Source organism: Cephus cinctus, unplaced genomic scaffold, assembly GCF_000341935.2.
Source record: "Cephus cinctus unplaced genomic scaffold, Ccin1 Ccin1_scaffold0315, whole genome shotgun sequence".
Lineage (NCBI taxonomy): Eukaryota > Metazoa > Arthropoda > Insecta > Hymenoptera > Cephidae > Cephus > Cephus cinctus.
Genome location: NW_014333017.1, coordinates 206,583 through 228,171, shown reverse-complemented (window position 1 = coordinate 228,171; position 21,589 = coordinate 206,583). Strand labels below are relative to the sequence as shown.

At 38.7% G+C, this 21,589-nt stretch overlaps 1 protein-coding gene and 1 long non-coding RNA gene across 13 annotated transcripts in view; one reads left to right on the top strand and one right to left on the bottom strand.

The window, feature by feature from the left end:
• Nucleotides 1-21,589, bottom strand: part of LOC107266459 (tyrosine-protein kinase Btk29A) — an 85,124-nt gene that overhangs the window by 19,339 nt on the left and 44,196 nt on the right. The gene's annotated exons all lie outside the window — the stretch shown is intronic.
• Nucleotides 8,579-12,502, top strand: LOC107266462. Of its 3 annotated transcripts, XR_003059344.1 has the most exons (6): nt 8,579-8,798; nt 9,468-9,578; nt 10,441-10,626; nt 11,714-11,882; nt 11,972-12,264; nt 12,374-12,502. It is a non-coding gene; the product is annotated as an uncharacterized LOC107266462 (long non-coding RNA). The 3 variants fall into 3 exon arrangements; XR_003059345.1 differs by lacking the exon at nt 9,468-9,578 and having other exon boundaries at nt 11,998-12,264; XR_001537429.2 differs by lacking the exon at nt 9,468-9,578.

The window sequence follows — 21,589 nt, the reverse complement described above, 5'->3', positions numbered from 1 at the left end:
CTAAAATTATCGGCTGACATTACTTTTTCTCCCCACCGGCTTTTTCCTTGTCTTTAGCACAAAATTGAAAAACGTCCCGTTGCCAGCCGATAATAGGACTTCGATATAGAAGCGTCTGGCTCGCTTCTAATAACGTTTTCCTAAAGTTATTACGAGCCATTCGACCGTACCTCGAGGATATTCTAGGTTAACGAGTCAGGGGCATCGTCCTGCGATAGGTCCTATTGCTACGGGAAAGTCATATATAAAGTTGGTACAGTCCGTTATAAATTCGATTCCGGAAGCATTTAATTGATTTTCATTAAAAGCATTGATATCTTCTCTTTTTCCAATTTCTTTTTAAAAATCATTTTCCTTATCCCTGCACGTGTGTACGTTAATGGTAAATCTATAGTTTCCATCGTCAAGATACGTCAAATTCGTTGATCGTAAATTTCGAAAAGTACGTGGATCGAAAATTGAAAAGTAGTTCGAGACGATAAAACTACAATTGCCGAAGTAATTGCGCTCGAGCGAGCAGAATATTTGAATTAAAAGTTGCATCGTTATTCTCGATGATTCGAGCGAACTTGAATTATTCGTTTATTTCGTCGTCGGAGACTGAAAAAAAAGTTTTAATTGTCCCGCGACAGGGAATTGTTCGCAAAATATTTTATTTTTACATCGAAAAATTATTTTCCCAGTGAATCGTGTCCTCTCGGCGAACGAGAAAAATAATTTTAGTTCAAGGGTCGGTACACCTTTCGCAACTACGATTGAAATAAATACGAGCAATATCGCATAATAAAAATTGGCAACATTGCAATTCGACGAACGTGGTAAATTACGAATTTCGCGTAACGTTTGCAGATTATTTGTTGAATCGAAAAAAAAAAAAATCGCTCAAAGTTTTTTTAACAAATCCCGTTGGTTGACCAAGTTTTCAAATCGGCTTAACATAAGGAAAAAAAAAAAAGATAGCTATAAAGAGAACGCTGCGTCGCGACGAAAGCGTCGGTTAAAATAAAAGCAGAAAACAGACAATCTCGATACAGCACAGCGATTGAGGATCGATAAAAAAAATGTAATTCGATTAAAATTTCCGATGGGCAATTTAATCAAAAAATTGGTAAATTACAATTCCCTTCGAATTTCACAAAAATATTGATCGACTAGCAGTGCCATATAAAAATTGTAATTTTTCAAAAAAAAAAAAAAAAAATATTTATTAACAAAATTATTACTGCCAGGGATTTGTAACCACACAATTCGTCGTAGCTGCTATTGTTGTTCTTAACATTGACACATTCAATTTGGCATTATTGTTCGTAACCTGGATTTAACGGCGTCGGACTCTTCCGAAAAGCAGGGAGTCTCGCTAACGAGCGGCAAACAAATGAATTCGTTTTATAGATTTGCTTGTACAGTCAGGACGGTTAATTAAATGAAAATGTTCAGCACGTTCCAGTATAGCCAGTAGGCAGACGATTGTTCCCCTTAACAATTGTTTGGTAGTCCAAAATATTTTTGCCACGACAGACACTTGACATTGAATACTATAATTTACAAAATTAGGGGCGTCGAATTTTCGATATTCATTGGTTCGATATCAAAATACCGGGTGATGCCAACGTTAAAAAAAAATCATACAAATAATTAAAACCTCAAATATCAAAAAATATACTGTCCACTCGTGGTATTGAGAAAATAAAAATTAAAAAAAAAAACGTCAAAATGGGAGTAACGGTGCATCTTCTGACTGAATCTTGGGAGTTCGTCGTTTTTGATGTGGCAACGTTGGCAAAGTAATCAAAGTATTAGGTTTCAGCATCCCAACCCTTTCCAAACCCTCTTATCATCCCACTGACAAATCCCCGCGTCTTGATCCTCCTCTACTTCACCTGGTAGTATCTCTGCCCCTTCCCCACCGCCCCTGCAACTTTTACCTATTTCGCCCTATTTCGCGCTACCTCGCGGTTTCACGAGGCTATAAAGTTTTTGTAAATTTTTCGAATAGCGACGAGGAATGAATTGTCCTTAGCTTCCTCGAATACGTCATTATTTACGAGATTTTTGAACGCGACTAAAAATGAAATTTCCGTAGATGACGTTACAAATAATAAAAAAAAGAAGTTTCATTGAAAAAAAAAAATAATAATAATCACGAGAATGCCAATGTGTTAAATTTTTGGATTTACACTTGACTTTTCCAAAAGCGTGAATTCGTGTCCGACCAATTAGTGTCTGCACGTTGAATAAACGTTTTTGAAAATTTTCCAAAAAAATTTCAGCCAGGTGCTTCGAAATTTGTCAGAGAAAGGGAAAAGAGGTATTATAAAAAAAATGTACTTTGAATCGAAGCCATTTCCCAAGTCAAAAGCACTTGCTCTCCTGCTCGTGTAATTATTCAGTGTAATCAGTGAAAAAAGGGGTCTGGCTAAGGCGGGCGGACCGACGTCAGAGTCAGCCACCCCGAAGCAATCAACTTTCGAAATTGTGGCTCCTTGCGGAAATGCAAACGGGTTTAAGACGTAGTTCCGTGCAGTCGCGATGATTTTAGGTTAGGTGGACCGTCGGGTTTTGGTTTGAGTTTCCAGCACCAATGGGATGACGTTAACTTAGGTCAGGTGAGGTCAGGTCAGGCTGCCTCGAGTAACGAAGTGGGGGTCGAGTAAGCTGCGTTACCGCCAAAGGCTACAGACTAATTACTAATTAACTCGTAGCCTGTAAATTCGTCAGACTGACGAATCGCCCGAGTCCCTTTGTCGTTTTTCTTCCCCCACTCCGGCCCCCACTTCTTTTAACCCTTCATTATTCTACACCCCCTTTCGTTTCTCAACCATCTTTTTTTTTCGTATTACAAATTTTATTACCACTATATTTCATCACCCCCTATTCTCCTTTACCCTGACGATAACGTGTATATATATATATGTATACGTGCGATAGGTCGATGGACATTTTAACAGGGTGCATAGAGGGGCGAAAGGTGAAAGGCCTCGAGCAATAGTCTTGATTGCAGGGTTGATTAGTCGATGGAAATTATACGTAGTCCCCCCCCCCCAATACTAGGCAAAAATTGATAAGGAAATATTAAAAAAAAAATTGTCATATGGAATCATTTTTTTAGGTTTAATTAAATTTTCATCATTTACACTTTCGACACCGTGTATATATAGACGTGTGTTCAGCAACGGTTGACCGACGAAATTGAGGCTGGTGAATTGCGAGGGGGGCATATAGGCAATTACCTTAGGGGAAGCCTCACAGTCCTTTTTGTTTGGTCACAATTGGTACACGTGTCGCGCGAATACGATTTACAACTGTGAACCGGTGTTTACAACAGGTCAAAGTTCAGATTGTAACAGCGACGTGGAGATCTGCTGGAAATTTCCATAAAGGGACCCGTTCAAATTTCTACGGGCACTTACGGGGTGTGGTTCGGAACTAGGTAATTAATAAATTTTGCGAAACAGGTGTGAAAGGGGTGTACAGTGGGTGGAGACCCCGAAGGGTGGAAAGGGAGGATCCAGCAAGAGAAATTAAATTTCAAATACGTTTTCAACGTGTTTCGCGGATTTATGCTCGCGAAATATATTTCTCAAAGTTCGTTAAACATGATTTTGAGGCTGATACGTGTTTTTCGGTATTTAGCCAAAAATACAAGTACGGTTTCGAGTCAATTTTTTAAAAAACTTTTTTCATTTCCCTTTAACGTCCTCGTTAATACATAATTCGTATATTTTCAAGATATCGAGTATGCCTTTTTTAGTTTAAAAAAAATGGTTAATAATAATAACAATAACAATTTTTTATACCGACTGATTCATTCGCAGAGGCTGGATCGGCGGAGACAAAAGTCCTAGACAGACTGATATCGAGTGGGCATAAAAGAGAAAAAGGAGAGACTTAAGCAGAATCAAGATTAAGGGGTGGCGAGTAAGTGAGGTATAACGGGTGGGGATAATCGTCTTGGCAAAATCGATATCGATAGACAGAAATAAGGTTATCCGTAATAAGAATGAAAAGAAGCACCGCGGAAACGAAGTCAAAGCGCGAAGGGCATAAAAAAAAAAGATGATAGCATTCCCCGAGTAACGAGATCATTATTCGTTGCGCAAGGGTATTACATATGTCTGTCATTCGGCGCGATCAAAGCCTGACAAAAGTCATCACCCGGTATATTTTTCTGTGAAGGTCAAAGACCACGGGGGTTGAATATCAAAGGAAGATCCAAAGGCTGAGGACGATTGCGAGATAAAACAAAAAATTAAAAATTAATTTTGAAGACATTCTCTCGAACCCCCCCCCACTCCATTTTCCCGTAATAATTCAAGCATAATAATAACAATAATCGGAGGATAAAAAAATAAAAATTCACAAATACCCTTCAATCTGTATTGCACAGAAGGTAAACCGGTGGGTAGCCGTAACCATGGATACTGCAAGGGATGCGCTCTTGTTGAAAATACCAGAAGGGGGGGTTAGGGGATGAAATTAATTTTTTAATTCATCCCCCAGCGGTTGCATCGCGCGAATGCAATTCGCCGCGATTTAAAGATGATTTGGTAAAAATTTTCGAATTGGCCAGTGGTCCATTTTTTTTTTCAACCCCCTATATCCCCGTTGTACCACCTTATCTATCCGCAACCACCTAAGCCCATTGGGTATCAGGGATATGTATGCATGCTAACCCAAGCTACCGACATATCCCTTTAAGCTTGCTAAACTGCCGGTTGTTAAATTGCGTAACTGCAAGTGCAACGATGCAATTTACGATGCACTTTGCTATTGGGATGAGACTTGGCATATAGTTGTGGAGGGAAAGACAGATTATGCGCTACCGTGGGGATTACGAAATGCCGTTCTTGTGGGAAATTCAATTTCGTGCGAGAAGTGTATACGACTGTTTATCTGTTTGTAATCCGGTGGAGATAAATGAGATTTTTTTTCCTAGGGAATTTTTTTTTTTTGAATTTTGAATCATATTTTTTTTTTTATTTCGTGTATACGTGTGGGTATTTTTTGGGGAACGATGACGGAGTCCGGAAATACGTATTCTCGGTGCTTTCGGCGAATCGTTGATAATACGTGTTGTTGTAATGTATGGGTCGGTGCTAGGGAATTTTCGAGGTTCCATTTGTCAAGGCGGGTACGCGTCGTGACGTTACGTGCTTGGGGATATATGATATAAGTCACCAGGAAGAAAACGTGTCGGTTTCGCCTTCCATGAATTGTTAATAATATAATACCCTACCGGGTGGTACTTTTGGTACTTTCCATTTGTCACGCGGGAATTGTATGACGTGCTAACTTTTAATAGGTATGTCAGAGAATCCTCGGATCTTCTTCAATTGTATTGTTCGCGAGTAGAACGTCTGCTAAATATCTCATTAGAGACAAAGGAGCTGGAATCGTTCGTTTAATTGTTAACGAATTGAAAGATGGTAGCCCTGAGAAGATTCGCGTAGGTCGTGAAAAAAATGTCACTAGGGGAAAAATTTCGATTGGTAAAAAAAATCGAGCGCCAGTTTGATTCAGCGTTGCCAATTGTCATTTTCAAAAGTCAAAATAAAAGGGTGACGGGTTGAGCATTTGGGATGGAAATGATGTAGGAAATAGTTTAGGCATGGGTGGGGAGGGGGGAGAGTGGTTCAAATGAATGGGGGAAAAAAAAAGTACTATAGAACCATGCTACTCGGTTTGATTCGCAAATACCCGCATTCGACCGCAATTCCGATTCCAATAATGCCTCGTTGCCAATTTTTTTTTGGGAACCCGCATGGGAGAGGTGTTCTGGGGTAGGTATCTGACAAAAAGGACTGAAATCTAAAGGTACCGGCAAAGAGTAAGGGGGGAAATTTTTTTTAAAAGACGGAAAAATTCCCCACCGATGCGTTGTTGGAATTCTCTAGGGACTCTTTTTCCTCACCAGATATTCCATTTTTTTTTTCTTTTTCACAAACATACCGGGGTGAATATAAATACTGGTGCATCGAGCTAGGGAATTTTCATGAAAATCTTTGGTATACAGGAGTAATCGAGTGGCGCGGCTTCTCGTTATTTGTAAAAGACAATGAAATTTGCGGAAAATGGAAAATAGAGAAATAATATTTCAAAAAAAAAAAAAAAAAAACAATATTCATATGAAAAATCGATTATTCTTCGTATACTGAACTGCATATGCACTATCTATCTATATGTCTATATATATTCCTGAATGCAGCATATCGAAACGAAAGGATATAGAATAGCAATGTATAACCAACTTTTCAACTGCTCTATTTTTCCATCATTTTTCCAATTTTTTTTTCCCCAATTATTTTGTTTTCACAAAACCAAAATGCCGCTCATACGTTCGTCGATTTATTACATGGTAATCATGCACTGCGGAAATTTGTTACGTGTTGATTTTCGATTTCAATCAAAAGTGCATTTTCACAACTGTCCACTAATTAATTACGATAACTGTTGTCTTACCGCTTCCGGTCAAATTACTGTTTAGCCATTGAAAATTGGACTTACCTAAAACAAAAAAAAAAAGATCTACATTTTAAACAAAATCAAACTTTACACCGTATACCTCAATGTCAATTAACACACGTAAAACTCATCCCGTTATCAATTACCTGATTGAAAAAAAAAATTATTACATTCAATATCCACCGAGAATCAAAAAAACACCATTACGAGTATAAACGCGTATACAAAAATTCGCAAAATCACTACATATCAAAACCCATCTTTTTATCATCCTGAATCGTGGGAGCGAAAATGAAAATGGGATAAAATAAGAAAGGACTGGATACAATTTTTTTTTTTCGCGTTCGATAACTTTCCCGATAACGCTATGGAGAGGTTAATTTTGTGGATAAGGAATGTTCGACCTGACCTAAATTTGGTTAAGATTTAGGTTACAGGGTAGTTATATGAAAGAGGGTGGAATGTGGTAATCCAAAAAATAATTGAACTGACATAGGAAACAGGGTGAGTCAAATCTTCTACTTAGTACGAAGCGACTATAGATTCGATGGGTTTTTATTATATAGATAAGGGTATACTAATACATGAACAACCATATGTCATCCAAAGAAGCTATACTCTATTTACGGTGATCCCATACTAATGGTCGGTTCATAATAACGTTTCGCCCCCTTGTTATACTATATATCTGCACGAAGAGGCTTGATTGCTTACTAATACGTTCGGGTTACATGCGGGAAGCTTCGCTACGGTATTATATCGAACGCACTCTAGAATTATCTTCAACCTGGTGACTTCGTTGTATAATTTAATTTTCAGAGGTTCCCGTAAACGTGGTGGTCGTCATCGATCATCCAATCGAACTTTATTGGGTTACCGTCATTTTTAAATGGTTTTAAACAAATTCACCTAAGCTATAAACGCCCTTGAAGTTATCGCTAAGTTTCGATCTAGTGTAGAAAAAAATTCCTGGATCAAGAGCTTTTTCGTTGAAGGGGTGAGATAAAAATTTTGATTTACCGAAAATCGCGGTTTTCATATTTTTTTTTGTTATTCTCTTCGAATTTCCATAATTTGCATTCCATTACTTTTGGGTTTGATTGTACTAGATTGAGCGTGAATCAATTAAAGTATTAATTGGGAATCATACACTTGCGTACTCGGCATGGCTTAAGTGACGATTCTGTTGATTATGCAAAGCCAGTGTATTCGACATTTTTTATTTGCCAACTTGACATTTGATCGTTACTCTTAATTGGGTTCTGGTTAGTTACAAAAGTTCATCTACTAATTTATAAAGGGTCGATCAAAACTTACGGAACTTCATGCATATTTGAGATCTACGGTATATGCGTATATGTATATATAATTTTACCTCTTAAAATTTTCACCCAAGTTTATGGCCATCGAGTGTAATTGCAAAAGGAATAAAAGTTTTTATTATCTAGGTAAACTTGTTGAATGATTTTATAAGGTGCAAGTCAATTATCTTCTATAAATTATTTTGTCCGATTAATCACAGAATGTCTAAAAATTCGCACACGTTCAAATATACCGTCAATTATAATTGATTTGACAAATCTATTGAACCACACGACTATAACAATGGAGTCATTATATCTTTGAAAATTATATAAAGTCCATGATAATTTTGTAAAAAAGATTCAATTCATTAAAATTATTTCAACCTCCCACCACACACGACCACGTTATAATCGTAATACAATTAACCCAGTCGCGGTATATCAAGCCCTAATTAATAGCAGCGTCCGATAACACATAAATTTAATAGCAGAAGCGCGGGTAAATTTAATATCCAAAACATGTTTACTATAATTCGCCTGATTTCCTTTGATCGGTATAAATTGCTCCGGTAATAACAATAAAATATTCAGTCTTCGCGTTAAATATTCAAATTTACCAAACGCCCATACGCAAACCAGACGTAATACATTTTATCCATGACATGTACGCTGCTCGCGTGATATCCCATGGGAAAATGCACAAAGGGCGTGAAATAGAATTTTGAAATTCCCGCCAGTCCCGCCATTAGCGTCAGCCGCGCCACTAGAGTGCGCAGTAGTCGTCGGCGCAGTTCCCAGAAGCACGTAGCAATTTACACGCGTTCTACGATTTACGGTGTCGGAGCTCGTTATGAAAATTTCGAACGGCCATAAATCGAAAGCGAGAGACTCTTGTGCCTACGTGAATACAATAAGTTTAAAGGATTTTCGTAATTTAAACGAAAATATCGGGTGCTCGTCCATTGGAATATTTTTTGACAAGGAGAAGAGAAGACAAAATTAAGACTGAAGCCACGCTCGTACCGCATGAAGGTAGAATACATAATTTACAATTTCTTCGTTGTCCCCATCCTCCGTTTTCGCGTGTTTAGTCTGCTTGGAGATTAGGATAGGAATATTCAGTGTAACTACAACGACGTATCTACGAGCATTGGGATTTATTATTAGACTACGACTAAGAGGATTACGCCGAGTAAACAGTAGAAAATGAAACCACAAAGGGACGTACAAAATTTACCTTAAACTCGAGAGACTCCAGAGTTCAGTTATATTCGAGTGCAGTTGTTCTGGGCAATATTTAAATTCTGATCGATACCAAGCGTCAAACAAATACTCGGCCGTTTTTTTTACCTCTGAGTTGGCATTAATTTTGCTGAGTCGAATCTACCGATTCAAAGTTCGCTTCGATTCCTGGCAATTCCGCCCTCACTTTTTTTTTCCTACCAACCGGCGGTTGACATGAAAATTCTAATTTAAAAAAAAAATACACGAAATTTATTGTACGAGTCTTAAAGTTTAACTTAAATATTTCTAACCTAAAAAAACTGACTACTTCGTTTCAATAATTCCTATCAAAAAATTAGCTCAGCTACCGGACACAAAACGGACATTTAAATTCATGAAAATTTCAAGTCCTTCGTGTATCGTGTAACACGATGACCTTTCCTCTTCTACTATTGACCTTGAACTGAAATTCCACAGGGCAGCTGCCACCAGGACAATGCCGTCCCTCCTTGCGTAAATGCCAAAGGTCACATTGTCCCTTAACAGATTGTATAAGGATAGAAAGTCAAGACTTCCCGTGAATGAGAGGTGAAGAAAATCTTTCGACTGAACCTTTTTGCGATAATCAACCCTTGGGACTCCTTTGGGCCAAGTTTAATTGTCGAGGGGGTAAGGGGTGAAAATTGCCCCCCATCTTTGCGGCTTTGTTCTCAAAATAGTCCTGGCTGCCTAGTTTTGCCTATAATCAATGCTAAATGTTCCTTGGAAATATTTTTAAAAAATTTTTGTTTCGCCATTTTTTTTTGTTCAATGACATCGAGTGCCATATTTTTCAAATCATTAGTCACAGACTTCAATTCACTTTCTACTAATTAATCGACATGGAATAGGAACCGGTTAAGATTAATCAGAGTGCACCTTAATTAAGCCAGCATCCTTCTTTTATTTGACTGACATTCGTTCGATTTGTCAACGACGGATTCGATTTGAGTTATTAACGCGAAATTGCACAGCTTTTATGCCATTGACATTCACATATACGAAAATCATGTAAATGGAATACATGCTCAATAAATTTTTGAGCTATGATTCATTCTATACTGCTATTGTATTTTTGTCAATTTGACAGAGGAGTATTTTAATCCGGGTTAATTAGATTTTCGATTAATTTCACTACTAAGTATATCGCGCACGGGCACCGTAAAAGAAAGCAAATGAATATTCGAATTTCGTATACGTATTGGTAGGTCCGATCGCAAAATAATATTTGGAAATCTTAGACCAAAGTACTTTTATGAAAATTCGAAAAAGATCAATTTTCCGAGCAAATTGAGGCACGTTAAAAATTAGCAAGAAAAAAAAGGGTAAACCGAGTAAGAGCTACGGGCTGAAAAAAAAGTTTGGTTTAAAAATAAAGTTTCTGCGGTCAACATTTATTTACCTCTTTCAGGGCACAAGGGAGTAAGGAGCCCTTTGGTCGGGCCAGAGAGGCTGGTCTGCGAAATTAAAAAGGAGGGGATGCTGGAAAATACGGAAAAGTGAAAAAGGACCGCGACAGGCTGCTCCAAAGTGTTGGGGAAAAAAAAAAAAGAACTATTGTTCCCACGTCAATTGCTGGACTTGCTTGGCATCGTGCGTGAGTGCCATTTATATTTTTCCGCTTTTTAAATATTTCATTCAGGTCCTCGACACGTGGACCCACCACCCCCTTTTCATCCCTCTGCACTATTTACGTACGTCCGCGCAGGTTGGATTTCCTGACTGCGATAATTAGACTGAAATTGGCAGAGTCTCTCGGGAGTAAAAATGTAGCAAAAAAAGTTTGCGAAAGACAAGGTAAATAAGCTCCCAAAAAATGTCCAACAACAAATACAACAGAGTATTCCGAATGGAAGCTTCGTAACGCACGTGGAGTCGAATAAAATTGTCGTACCTTCCGCGAACATCGAGGAGAGAAAAAACCCCAAAAAAAGGACCCATCGATCTGACGAGACAGTTAGAAAAATAAGATTTTTTTTCGAAGGATTCCAAAGGATCGCGCCACTTGAAAAAACGTAAACGCAAAAGGACAGGGGTTGGCAATAGTAAATTAAAGGGTTGTACCAGGAGGGATCGTGGAGTGGCCGAGTTCGAACAGGCCCGAACGCAGGCACTTTGCTCCAGCCATTTTACAAGAAGCATTACGTCAGCCATTTTTTTTTCGAAAATACCCTCTTGACCCGTTCGAGTGCACTCGTTAATTGCAAGCCAAAGCCTACCCCGTCTCTTAAAACAATACCCGCCATTAGTACTATTGTTGTCGTAACCAGTCGTAACCATCTTCTTTCTAAAAAAATGTAAAAAAACAAAAAAAAAAACTTTTTTTCGTAACTTTCACGAATAAATATTTTTTACAAAAATTTCAAAAAAAATTTCCAATTAGATGCTAATGCAATTCTCTTAATTTGAGATCGGAGACAAGTAATCCTTGCAACGACAACAACGGTTACTACTAACTAGTAGTCACTGACAATCCAGTATAATGATACTAAGGACATAGTATCACTACTACGCTATAACCTTATACATAATATCACTACCCATATTCCTCGTGAATGGATCCATTGCCACTGTTGCCAGACCTGTGTTAGAATTGAATCCGACCAAACCTAATTGCATCATTATCCGAACGTGAGTAATTGCATTCGTAGCCTAATAGGGAAACGATCAATTGGCATATACAGGTACTTTCAGAATACAATAAAGCATTTCCATGAATTAATGGGTCTTTCATCGGCCCGATGTATCGGTACAGTCATTAAGTGGTTATACGAAAGGCAATGGTATGACAGAAATTAATGGTGTAACTAAAAAACCACGTGATGGATAGACCCAGCAAGGGATGTGGATAAGGTACAGAAAATTTATCTGAATTTAATCTACAGGTCGTTTCAGTAGAAAAAAAAAATGAAATCAATTCCCTAATGAATTTTTCCCATTAGAAATATAACTATGTAATTTCTACAAGCAAAAACAACACTGGACTGCTATGGATTAACGCGATAGTCGCTACCGGAGAATTCACCCTACATACAGCGCCATTCATTCGTACTCGGCAGCGGGAACGAGTCAGACAAACACTAATTGCAGCATTATCCCCGGTGACTAATTGCAAGCTTGAAGCAAGAAGAGAAGTAATCTACAATGGCGTCGGTATAGGTGTTTCGTTGTGAAATGGCCTTAAAGCGAGACCGAGTCTATCTTGCTGTCGAGGGAGGGTGCCACGTTAATAGGGGTAGGTAATTAGCAGTAGAATTTTTGACAGAAAAATAAATGACGGTAGTGTCATTGGTGTAAGGTAAACGGGGGGATGATTTAAGGGAAAAAAAAATTTCATTCTTCAGGCTCTGAGGATACGGAGGGTGGCGGTACGAGAATTTTGGCGAATTAGGTAAAAATTGAAGAGACGGACGGGGCAATGGAAATTTGGAGGTTGACCTTTTTTGGAATTCTAATGAAACGTGTCGATGACGCAAGGGACGACATAATGATCACGCTGGCGCGTGATCATTATGGATACGAAATTGCGCAAGTCATTCGAGGATCATCCGCGTTACGCCGTCAGCATAAATGACTCCGGCCGTTCCGTTTAATAATGTCGGAAAAGTCGAGGTCGCTGATTGGCTCGGCGATGACGATCGTCATCATTCGTAATTAAGCGAATTACCTCGACACAACCTCCGTCGGGTCTTTGGCAGATACCGTAAAGAATTTTCGAAAAACGAATGGTGATTTTTCAGAAAAAAAAAAAAAAAAAAATTACGTCACTGAAAAAATTTTGGTAAATTTCTAACAATCTCCAGGTTACGTTTTTCCGAAAAAAAAAAAAAAAAAATTACGTCACTGAAAAAATTTTGGTAAATTTCTAACAATCTCCAGGTTACGAGCAATTGCTATGCCCGATTAAATTTAAGTACGATATATACGTATACGGTCGTGATAATAGCGACGATTGATGACGTCATTAAAATTTCGATATTGCCACGATAGCGAAATACATTGTTGTGTATATTTTTGGAAATTTCTCGAATGACCATCCGAGTACGAGAAAATACGAGGAAAGTACTCGGTGAAAATTTGACGATTACGTTGAGGCTCTCGCCCGTAAAGTGGGAAAGGGACGACATCGGCCAATGAGGAAGAAGGAGGGTGGCGAGGGTGGCGCCGGTGGGCTTAAGGGTTGCGTAGGGGGTGAAACTTCATTTGAACACAAAGGCAAACCGAGGAGTGGTAAAATAGGGGTAAGTCCTCATTGTGCCATCACGATATTTCGATGCAAATTTAACGGCTCCCACTGTTGGCAGCCTTGCAGAACGTAACTTTGTCCGTGCTAGGGGAATTTCACGTAACCTCATCAGACGCCATTTTATACGAGAGAGAGAGAGAGAGAGAGAGAGAGAGAGAATGTGTGCCTATGAATCTATAGGGATACCCGTAGTTCCTTTTCGTCTATATCACATAGAAACACCCAAGCGTACCAACCGACCGGAGTGTTTGTGAAATTCTCTATAGGGAATTTCCCACTTGACTACCTTGCGTCCCCCTGCAGTCATTTATTCACTAGAATTCGATCGAGCTACACGTCGAATGTCCCATAGGGATTTTCTCGGGATGGATACGGGGCACTCTTTTGCTCCTCAGAAATCATTTTTATTCCCGGTGTCTAAAGGAGAGAAAAAGGACGAAGGCTGGCGGGGAGGGGAGGTGGAAAGAAGCAAAAAAGGGTAAAGAGAAACTCACCATGATTAATTCGTCGTCATTTGTCACCATTGTAATTTTCTATACTCCGTGCTTATTGCGCGATAGGTATATTCCTGGACAGTTAAGTGGTTTATAGGGTTTTTTTTTTTTATTTAAAAAAATATATCTTTTCAATTACATACTAATTGGGATTTATCGAGTTTGCACCGATTATTCAAACTTTATCGTGCTTGACGTTTATTCAAATGGTACTTTGTACCGGATATTGTATAGGGATATTTATTTCTATCCTATATTCTCTCTTTCTCTTTCTCCTTCTACGTACGACACTGATACCCTTGAGAATCGAACGCATCGTGTTCATGGGAATTAATTTATCAGCAGTTGGCTACGCTAAACACGATTTGCATATAAACATTTTAACCATAAATCCTATTGGTAGGCATGACGCGGGGACAAAATTTATGGAAACTATATTTTTCTATGGTAGGTATAACCATCCACGTTCCCTAGAGTATCGAGACCTGTCGAGTATATGGGTTTCTCTCGCGTCTAGTAACATTTTGGGTTTTATGTATTTCCCAGGATATATACGGTCCCTGCTCCTAGCCTGCACAACCTTATATATAAAAGAATATACCTTTTCTGGTGATACGGTTCTCGTCGTTGTTTATTCTCCGGAAATCTAGTCTATTTTCACGTGCCATTTACTTCCCTAGCCTAAGGAAGTTCACTCGGTCTAGTTACTTATTCCATTTGGCACAATTCGATATTCCGTGGGCCAAAACTATCCGGTCGTAACGTTTTCATCCTCTACTAAAATTTACGTCACGCGGTATTGGGGTGAAATTTTTTTTTTTTTAAAGAAAATTCCCAAACCCTTCCTATAGCATTCTAACGCTTTTTTTTTGTTTAATGAAATTTTTTTTTGAAATTATTTCATCAGACACGTCATAGTCTGCTCGCGTTATTTTCTGCCTCTGTCATTATCAAGCAATGACTACTAGGTGCCAGTATCCATATACTTGCCGTATTATTCGACCGTCTCGAATTTCATTTATAATTAAATTCACGGAATATTTCCAGCCCTCAGACCAAGATTACATTTCCACCCCCTATTGGCGTAGGAAATTGCGAAGATTTCGAGGATTTGCCAGTAAGGCTTTTCCATCAACGAACCAACCTGCTTTCTTCGAACTTTGTTGCCAAATGAAAAATTCAAAGTATTATAATAGTCCAATAAATTATAAGGCGGTACGCAATAGGTCACATTTATTTATGACTGTTCCATTTCGCCAACGTCAGCGCAACGGATATTTTTGGAAAGTCAACGAAGAAAGAAAAAAATAAAAATCAAAATTATAAAATCGTCCGTCAAAACTTTTTCATTAAAATGTTTCGCGTAGCTCGTTGCTTTTCATTTTAAAAATACCCAACTGTCCATAACAAACGGAAATTCTGTTAAGATAACAATCGACAACGTCTCGTAAAACTTCAAAATTCCACTCGTGAACTCCTCGAGGAAATCAATACTGAGCCGGCTTCGCAATTTCTTTTGATTTCTGTTCGCTCGTGTGTCCCATTATTAAATCCGAGTTTCGCGAGGTTCAAACAAGAAGAAACAAAATTTACGCATTCATTTCGAAAAATAAAAGTGCCTTACCAAATGCGCCAAGTTTTTTAAAATCAGAAAACGAAGGAAGGAAGATCATCCTGTGTTTCCCTCGCTCGCTGAAAAACGAATTTTCGATTGACACGGAGAAATACCGGTAAAGCGCGAAAAAGCGTTTCACCATAAAAATGTATCGGTTCTAATAGCATCGACGGAAGATTCCGTCAATATCGCGCGGAAATGCCGAGATGCGACATGGGTAGTAAAAACAGAGAGAAAAATCACGAAACAGATAAAAGAAAGGTAGTCGAGAGTCCAAAAAAAAATTTCCCATTTCGCTTTGTGATTGAAAGACGAACTTTTTTACCCCTGTACACCCTCTCACCCAGTCGAATGGTCTCCCTAGGCAGCCGTCACATTTTCCAGATTTTTCCTGGTTTATCCGTGTATTTTTACAGTATGGAATTCGCCCCCCAAAAAAGAGTAAACGACCATGACGGATAGTAGGGGTTTACAAATTACAAAAGTACACCATACCAAAGCACGGTAAATACATTGGTGTTGTTGTCTGTCCTTTTAAATTTGTTTATCCTAAAACAGAATCACGGTGCGATCATGTATTTCGACTGTTACGTAACTCGGCGGGCATTTCAAAATTTTGAGAAAAAAAATATTTATCCATCTCGCGGCGAACGTGCCGGTAAAAAAAAGAAATGTCAAAACCCTTAAGGGTACGACGAGTTCGTTTTTATTTCAATAATTAACACGGGTAAAACAAAAGTGAAGAATTTTCAAAATCTTCATTCAAACTTTCTTCCGCGATAAAATATTCACGAAAAAAAAAAATTCTATTCGCGTCGAATCATACGAAGGTCGGCTTATCTTTCCCTTCCTCGTTCTCTTTTTATTCGCATCTTATTTTTTTCTTCATCGCCCGCAAGAACATCACGTTCCTTAGGTATAACAGTAAGTAAATAGCAGGGTTTCGCGTCGGCGAAGGCCGTGCCGGAGTACACATGTGTTTATCCCGTTACGCGAGGAAAACGTGTGCTGAATATTGGAATTTTGGAAAAAAAATCTCGTTCACAATAATCGGCCATTTCGGATTTCCTACTCGGATCCATCTCGGATTTCCTACGAAAAAATTACCCTCAGGGTCGAGACGTCGTTCGAATACAAAAAAAAAAAATTTTTTTTTCTGAGAAAAAAAAAGATAAAAAACGCTCATATTGCATAATTACCATTAACCCATTTATACCCCCGTTAACTAGCTTTCGCGGCACAATAAAATATCTCCGACCATTCATACAGCCCATAGGCCGAGTAACAGGCCAAGAAAAAAAAATTTCCGACGATTATTTATTTTTTTTTTTCAAAATAAAAAACGCTCTAATTACAACGTCTGCGGCTAAAGTTGTAGTTGCACGCACATTCCAGACTCGTTTTGTACGTGTGCGCTCGGCCATAAAACATCGAATGCACTTCAGTTCCCTTCCCTTTTATTTTGTAACTGTTCTACCGCCCGCCCCCCCTCCGCACCCCTTTCTCTCCCCCTATCCCGCTACATTTTTACGCTAGCTGCGAAATCCGCGCCAGGATGCATTCGGTGTCTCCTTTTTTTTTTTTGGCACCAGGTCATTGACCCCAGCAGACCAGACGAGTAAAAAGTTTCGTTAGTCAAAAAAAAAAAAAAAAAAGAAAAAAAATTCAAAATCCTGATTCAACCAAAATCTCTGACTCCCGCGTGGTACCTGGAAACCAGACAACAAGCGGATGCTCATTGCACTTACGGAGCCGTCGTTAAGCTTAATTTAGCGTTATCGATAATTTAAGTAATTTTCGAAAATTAACATCGATAATTACACGTGCCAGCCCATATAATCCGTGTAACGTGCCCGGATGCTTATGGATCTCGCAGGCGAATTTAATCGAATCGATAAGATCGATGCATTTTAAATTATACGCGATTATCGACTTCGTCAAAGTGGCATTATACGCAATTCATTTAACCCATAAGATTTATGGGATGCCACCACAGGAAAAGTTAACTTCGTAATCACGTGCGAAGATACTCTCAATGTTTTCGAAGAAAAATAAAAGAAAAACGAAGATCCAAAAAAAAAACTAAGAATTTTTGTCAACCAAAAGTGCAATGGATCAAGTAACCCCTCTATGGGTCCAAAACGCAGATCCAAGGAGCGAAAAGAAAGGTGTTCAATGTGAAAAACCAAAATTTCAAAATCCAGTTATCGTTCTCGTAAAATTTGAAAAAGAAAAAAAAATAGACAGCAGCCACTTAAGGTTGCCCGAGGAGAACGTTCGGGCAATCCGAGCTTCAGGAAGAGAAAGGATGAGACGGATATAGGATATCTACAGTGGATGAACAGAGACAGAGAAACGGAACGAAATTATAGTGACGCTCCCGCGTAACCCGAGCAGGGAAAACCTTTCCTGGACGAACTCCAAGTTGCACCGGATATTACCGAATTTCAATGAAATACTAGCTCCTCCAGTATATAAGGGAAAAGAGAGAGAGAGAGAGAGAGAGTATGGAGAGGGTCGAAGGTATAAAGAAAAATAAAAGGCCAAGAGAACTTCCGTCAGCTCGAGAAGATCGCATATGACGTTTACCCGAAGAAATGTTGCTTTCGAAGATCAAATAAACTTTCCGTCCCCGTATCGAAGGTTCGGCAAACATCGGGTATCTTCGTGTTCACGATGTACGGCATACCGAAGTCCCTCGGATCTCAACGCTAAACCGTAACCCTAATAACACGGATAAAGATTTAATCAACTAATCACACGGAATCCCCCGTTCGAATGGCTTCGCTACGACTTTTGAAAATTTCAAATTTTCCAAAACACTCCCATCCCCTTTAAGCGCCCGCGAGTTTATTACGCGTTTCCGGTGGCAACCGTGATCCTACGTTATAGCCAATACAGGGTGGCAATTAATTACGTCAAATATTGAACATGCTATACCACGCCGTAATACGTGTACAGTATGTACTATATATATATATATATATATGTAGTTTAACGTGGCTTCGATGCCAGACGAGAGTATAATTGATTAATCGATCGATCGATACACGATCTCGTGTATTAATTTCGATAAAAGTATATGGAACTTTCTTTAAATAATTTTACGACGACCAAATCATAGGAGTGAGAGAGATAAAAAGAAAAAAGAAAATTGACTCATCCACCAATTCATTTTGCTGATCTTTCCTATTCACTTAGACTGTTTACCAACACGGATCGGAAGTAGCACCGTGAACCGGAAGTAGGTCTGAACGGCTTGCTACGTGGTTACGAAGAGGGGGACAAGTCAAAAGTGTTACCGGGAAGTCTATCTTGGGAATTTATAGGTACATAGAGCAAGAGAGAAAGACTAAGAGATACGAAGGGTGAAAGAAAGATAATGAAAAAAAAAAAAAGAAAATTCGAAAAATATCGAAAAATATCGAAGTCTCCTTGAATGATTTCACGACGACCGAATCATAGGAGTGAGAGAGATAAAAAGAAAAAAGAAAATTGACTCATCCACCAATTCATCTTGCTGATCTTTCCTATTCACTTAGACTGTTTACCAACGCGGATCGGAAGTAGCACCGTGAACCGGAAGTAGGTCTGAACGGCTTGCTACGTGGTTACGAAGAGGGGGACAAGTCAAAAGTGTTACTGGGAAGTCTATCTTGGGAATTTATAGATACATAGAGAGCAAGAGAGAAAGACTAAGAGATACAAAGGGTGAAATAAAGATAATGAAAAAAAAAAAAAGAAAAAAGAAAATTCGAAAAATACTCTACCCGATGGATTTCTTAATGCTAGGAGAAACTCCTTGGTAACCTGCCAGATTGATGTATCGAATGCCAGAGTATTCTTTTTCTCCTTTCAATTCTCTTCCTAGTTTTTCCCTCTTAGCTCCGTTTTCTCACTATCTTTCTTCCTTCTCTATCGTCTCACCCATCTCCCACTTATTGTTCGGACTGCGGCAGTAGGAATATTTTTCAAAAATATTTCCTCTCGTAATGTTCCCCCCACTCCCGGCCAAAGTAACCCAATATCGGATTGCTTATGATTCGTGGGTTTAAGTCCGAAGGGTTGGCAGCAGTGGAGGAAGGGGTTTGATGGAAATATTTTTAAGTTGTCAGATTGATAAATTGAGTATCGGTCATATTTCTCTCTTATCACCAATTTTATTTTTATCCTCCGCTCCCCCCCGGCCCCCCCTCACAACCATATTGATTCTCATTGAAATTCAAAAACTTTCAGGCACGTTCGTCTGTACACTGAATACATGGATCATTGGTATATGTACTGATTGGGCACCTGTACACGCATATACGGAACACGTGGTATTAAATACGCAAATGATAGTATGATGATAGTTGCATTGTCAAAGAGTAGTGTTGAAGTTATCGAAAAATTTTGGTGATAAAGAATCATCCGAATATTAAATTCCTTTTTTATGCTTCGAACGTCACATCTTTTCCTTCGTAAAGGGGTAAAAAAAATTTTATAAATTTCCCAGTAAATTTTATTTTTCACCTTCAAAATAAAACTTCGAAATTGCGATAAGAACCCTCTCACGAATACTCGTTCGAACGATCCTCGCATATATTACGTGACGTCTCTCGTACAATATATATAGACCCATCGACTTATCAGTTCTTCTTGCTATCATTTTTTGTTTCCCCTGCAACTCCTCGATATGCCCGATGGTAGTTTCGAAGTTCGTGCAGCCACATTTAAAAATCCATCGGATCCGGAAGAAAAAAAAGAGCCACAAGCTTACAGTACACATCAACCATAAAAACCGCTATAAAAACGTAAAAATCGAACTTTCGATAATTAATTTTCACGTAAATCGATATCGAATCAATTTCCAATCAGCAATAAAGCCAGGATCTACCGTTTGTACGTGGAGCAGTAAAAAAATGAATATCAAGTATACATACAATGACGTAGAAATTACGTAAATTGGAAAAAAAAAACACAACCGACGAAAATATCAAAGAAGCAGAATCCCTATAAATACTATACATGTATACCAGCGATTTCCCATTAACGCCAGTACAGTCCCCTAAGAAGCTAACGGATGAATGTACCATCACGTGCATCCGGTACAGATTGATTAATCGAAATCCAATCTTAAATACACATACGTATATAAATATATATAAATATATAATCAACTGAAATCTACAGCGCGGTCCACAGACCAGGTCGAAGTTATCCAAGAGCAGCCAGATCCCATTGTACAGACAATATTGAACTGTCAACCGGAAGGAACCACTTAAGGGCAAAGATCGGGAGAGGGGGTAGGCACAGGAAGCGGAAGCGAAGGCGAACGTAGAAGAAGAAAATTCGTTGTAGCCAACGAAATAAATCAGGACGCCGGACGGTTTCCAGGTAGCAGCATCCTCCCTGATCCCGGACAAAGGATTACTCTACTTTTATATTCTAGGATAAAGGATTACGTTGCCGTTGCAAAAGCATCGCATCGGCAGGACATGTTTGTCCCGTACGTGCGCATGGGACGTTTGAGAATGTCACTTCCGTTTCGGTCCAGCCTGTACGCCCGGGACGGGAGAGACGGCGTGACTGGAATTTCTCGTGGACTGGATTCTCTCGGAGACGCAGCATCCGTAAGGAGCCGTAGAGATTTTTTCGAGGAAAAATAAAAAATTTACGTAAATCGAGATAGGTGGGTGGGGGATGGAAGAAAAAAAATTTTTTGAGAAAAAAATCAAATCGACATATCGACATGCCGTGTATCGATGACGATCGAAGCATATCGATTACGGTAAATAATAGTGTATAGGTATTGGCTGACCTGGAATACCGGAAGTACTTAATGATATAGTCTGTTCGTGATAATCATTAATGGGTAATCATTGGTAATGGATCGAATGGATGATCTATATAGGTAACGAATTATACGCGAAATCACGTGTGTGTTTGGCTTATCAGATATATATATATATATATATATATATATATATATATATATATATATATATATATATATATATATATATATATATATATATATATATATATATATATATATATATATATACACATATGCTGCTACTGCTACTAATTTCAAAACGTAATACGTTTTGTGTGTCTGATAAGAGTAACGTGGAATCCAATATGGGCTCCTTGGTGCCAATTACCGATTGGACGTTTGATGTCGGACGGTAGAGACGTAGGTAGGACAAGGAGGTGGTTTGGG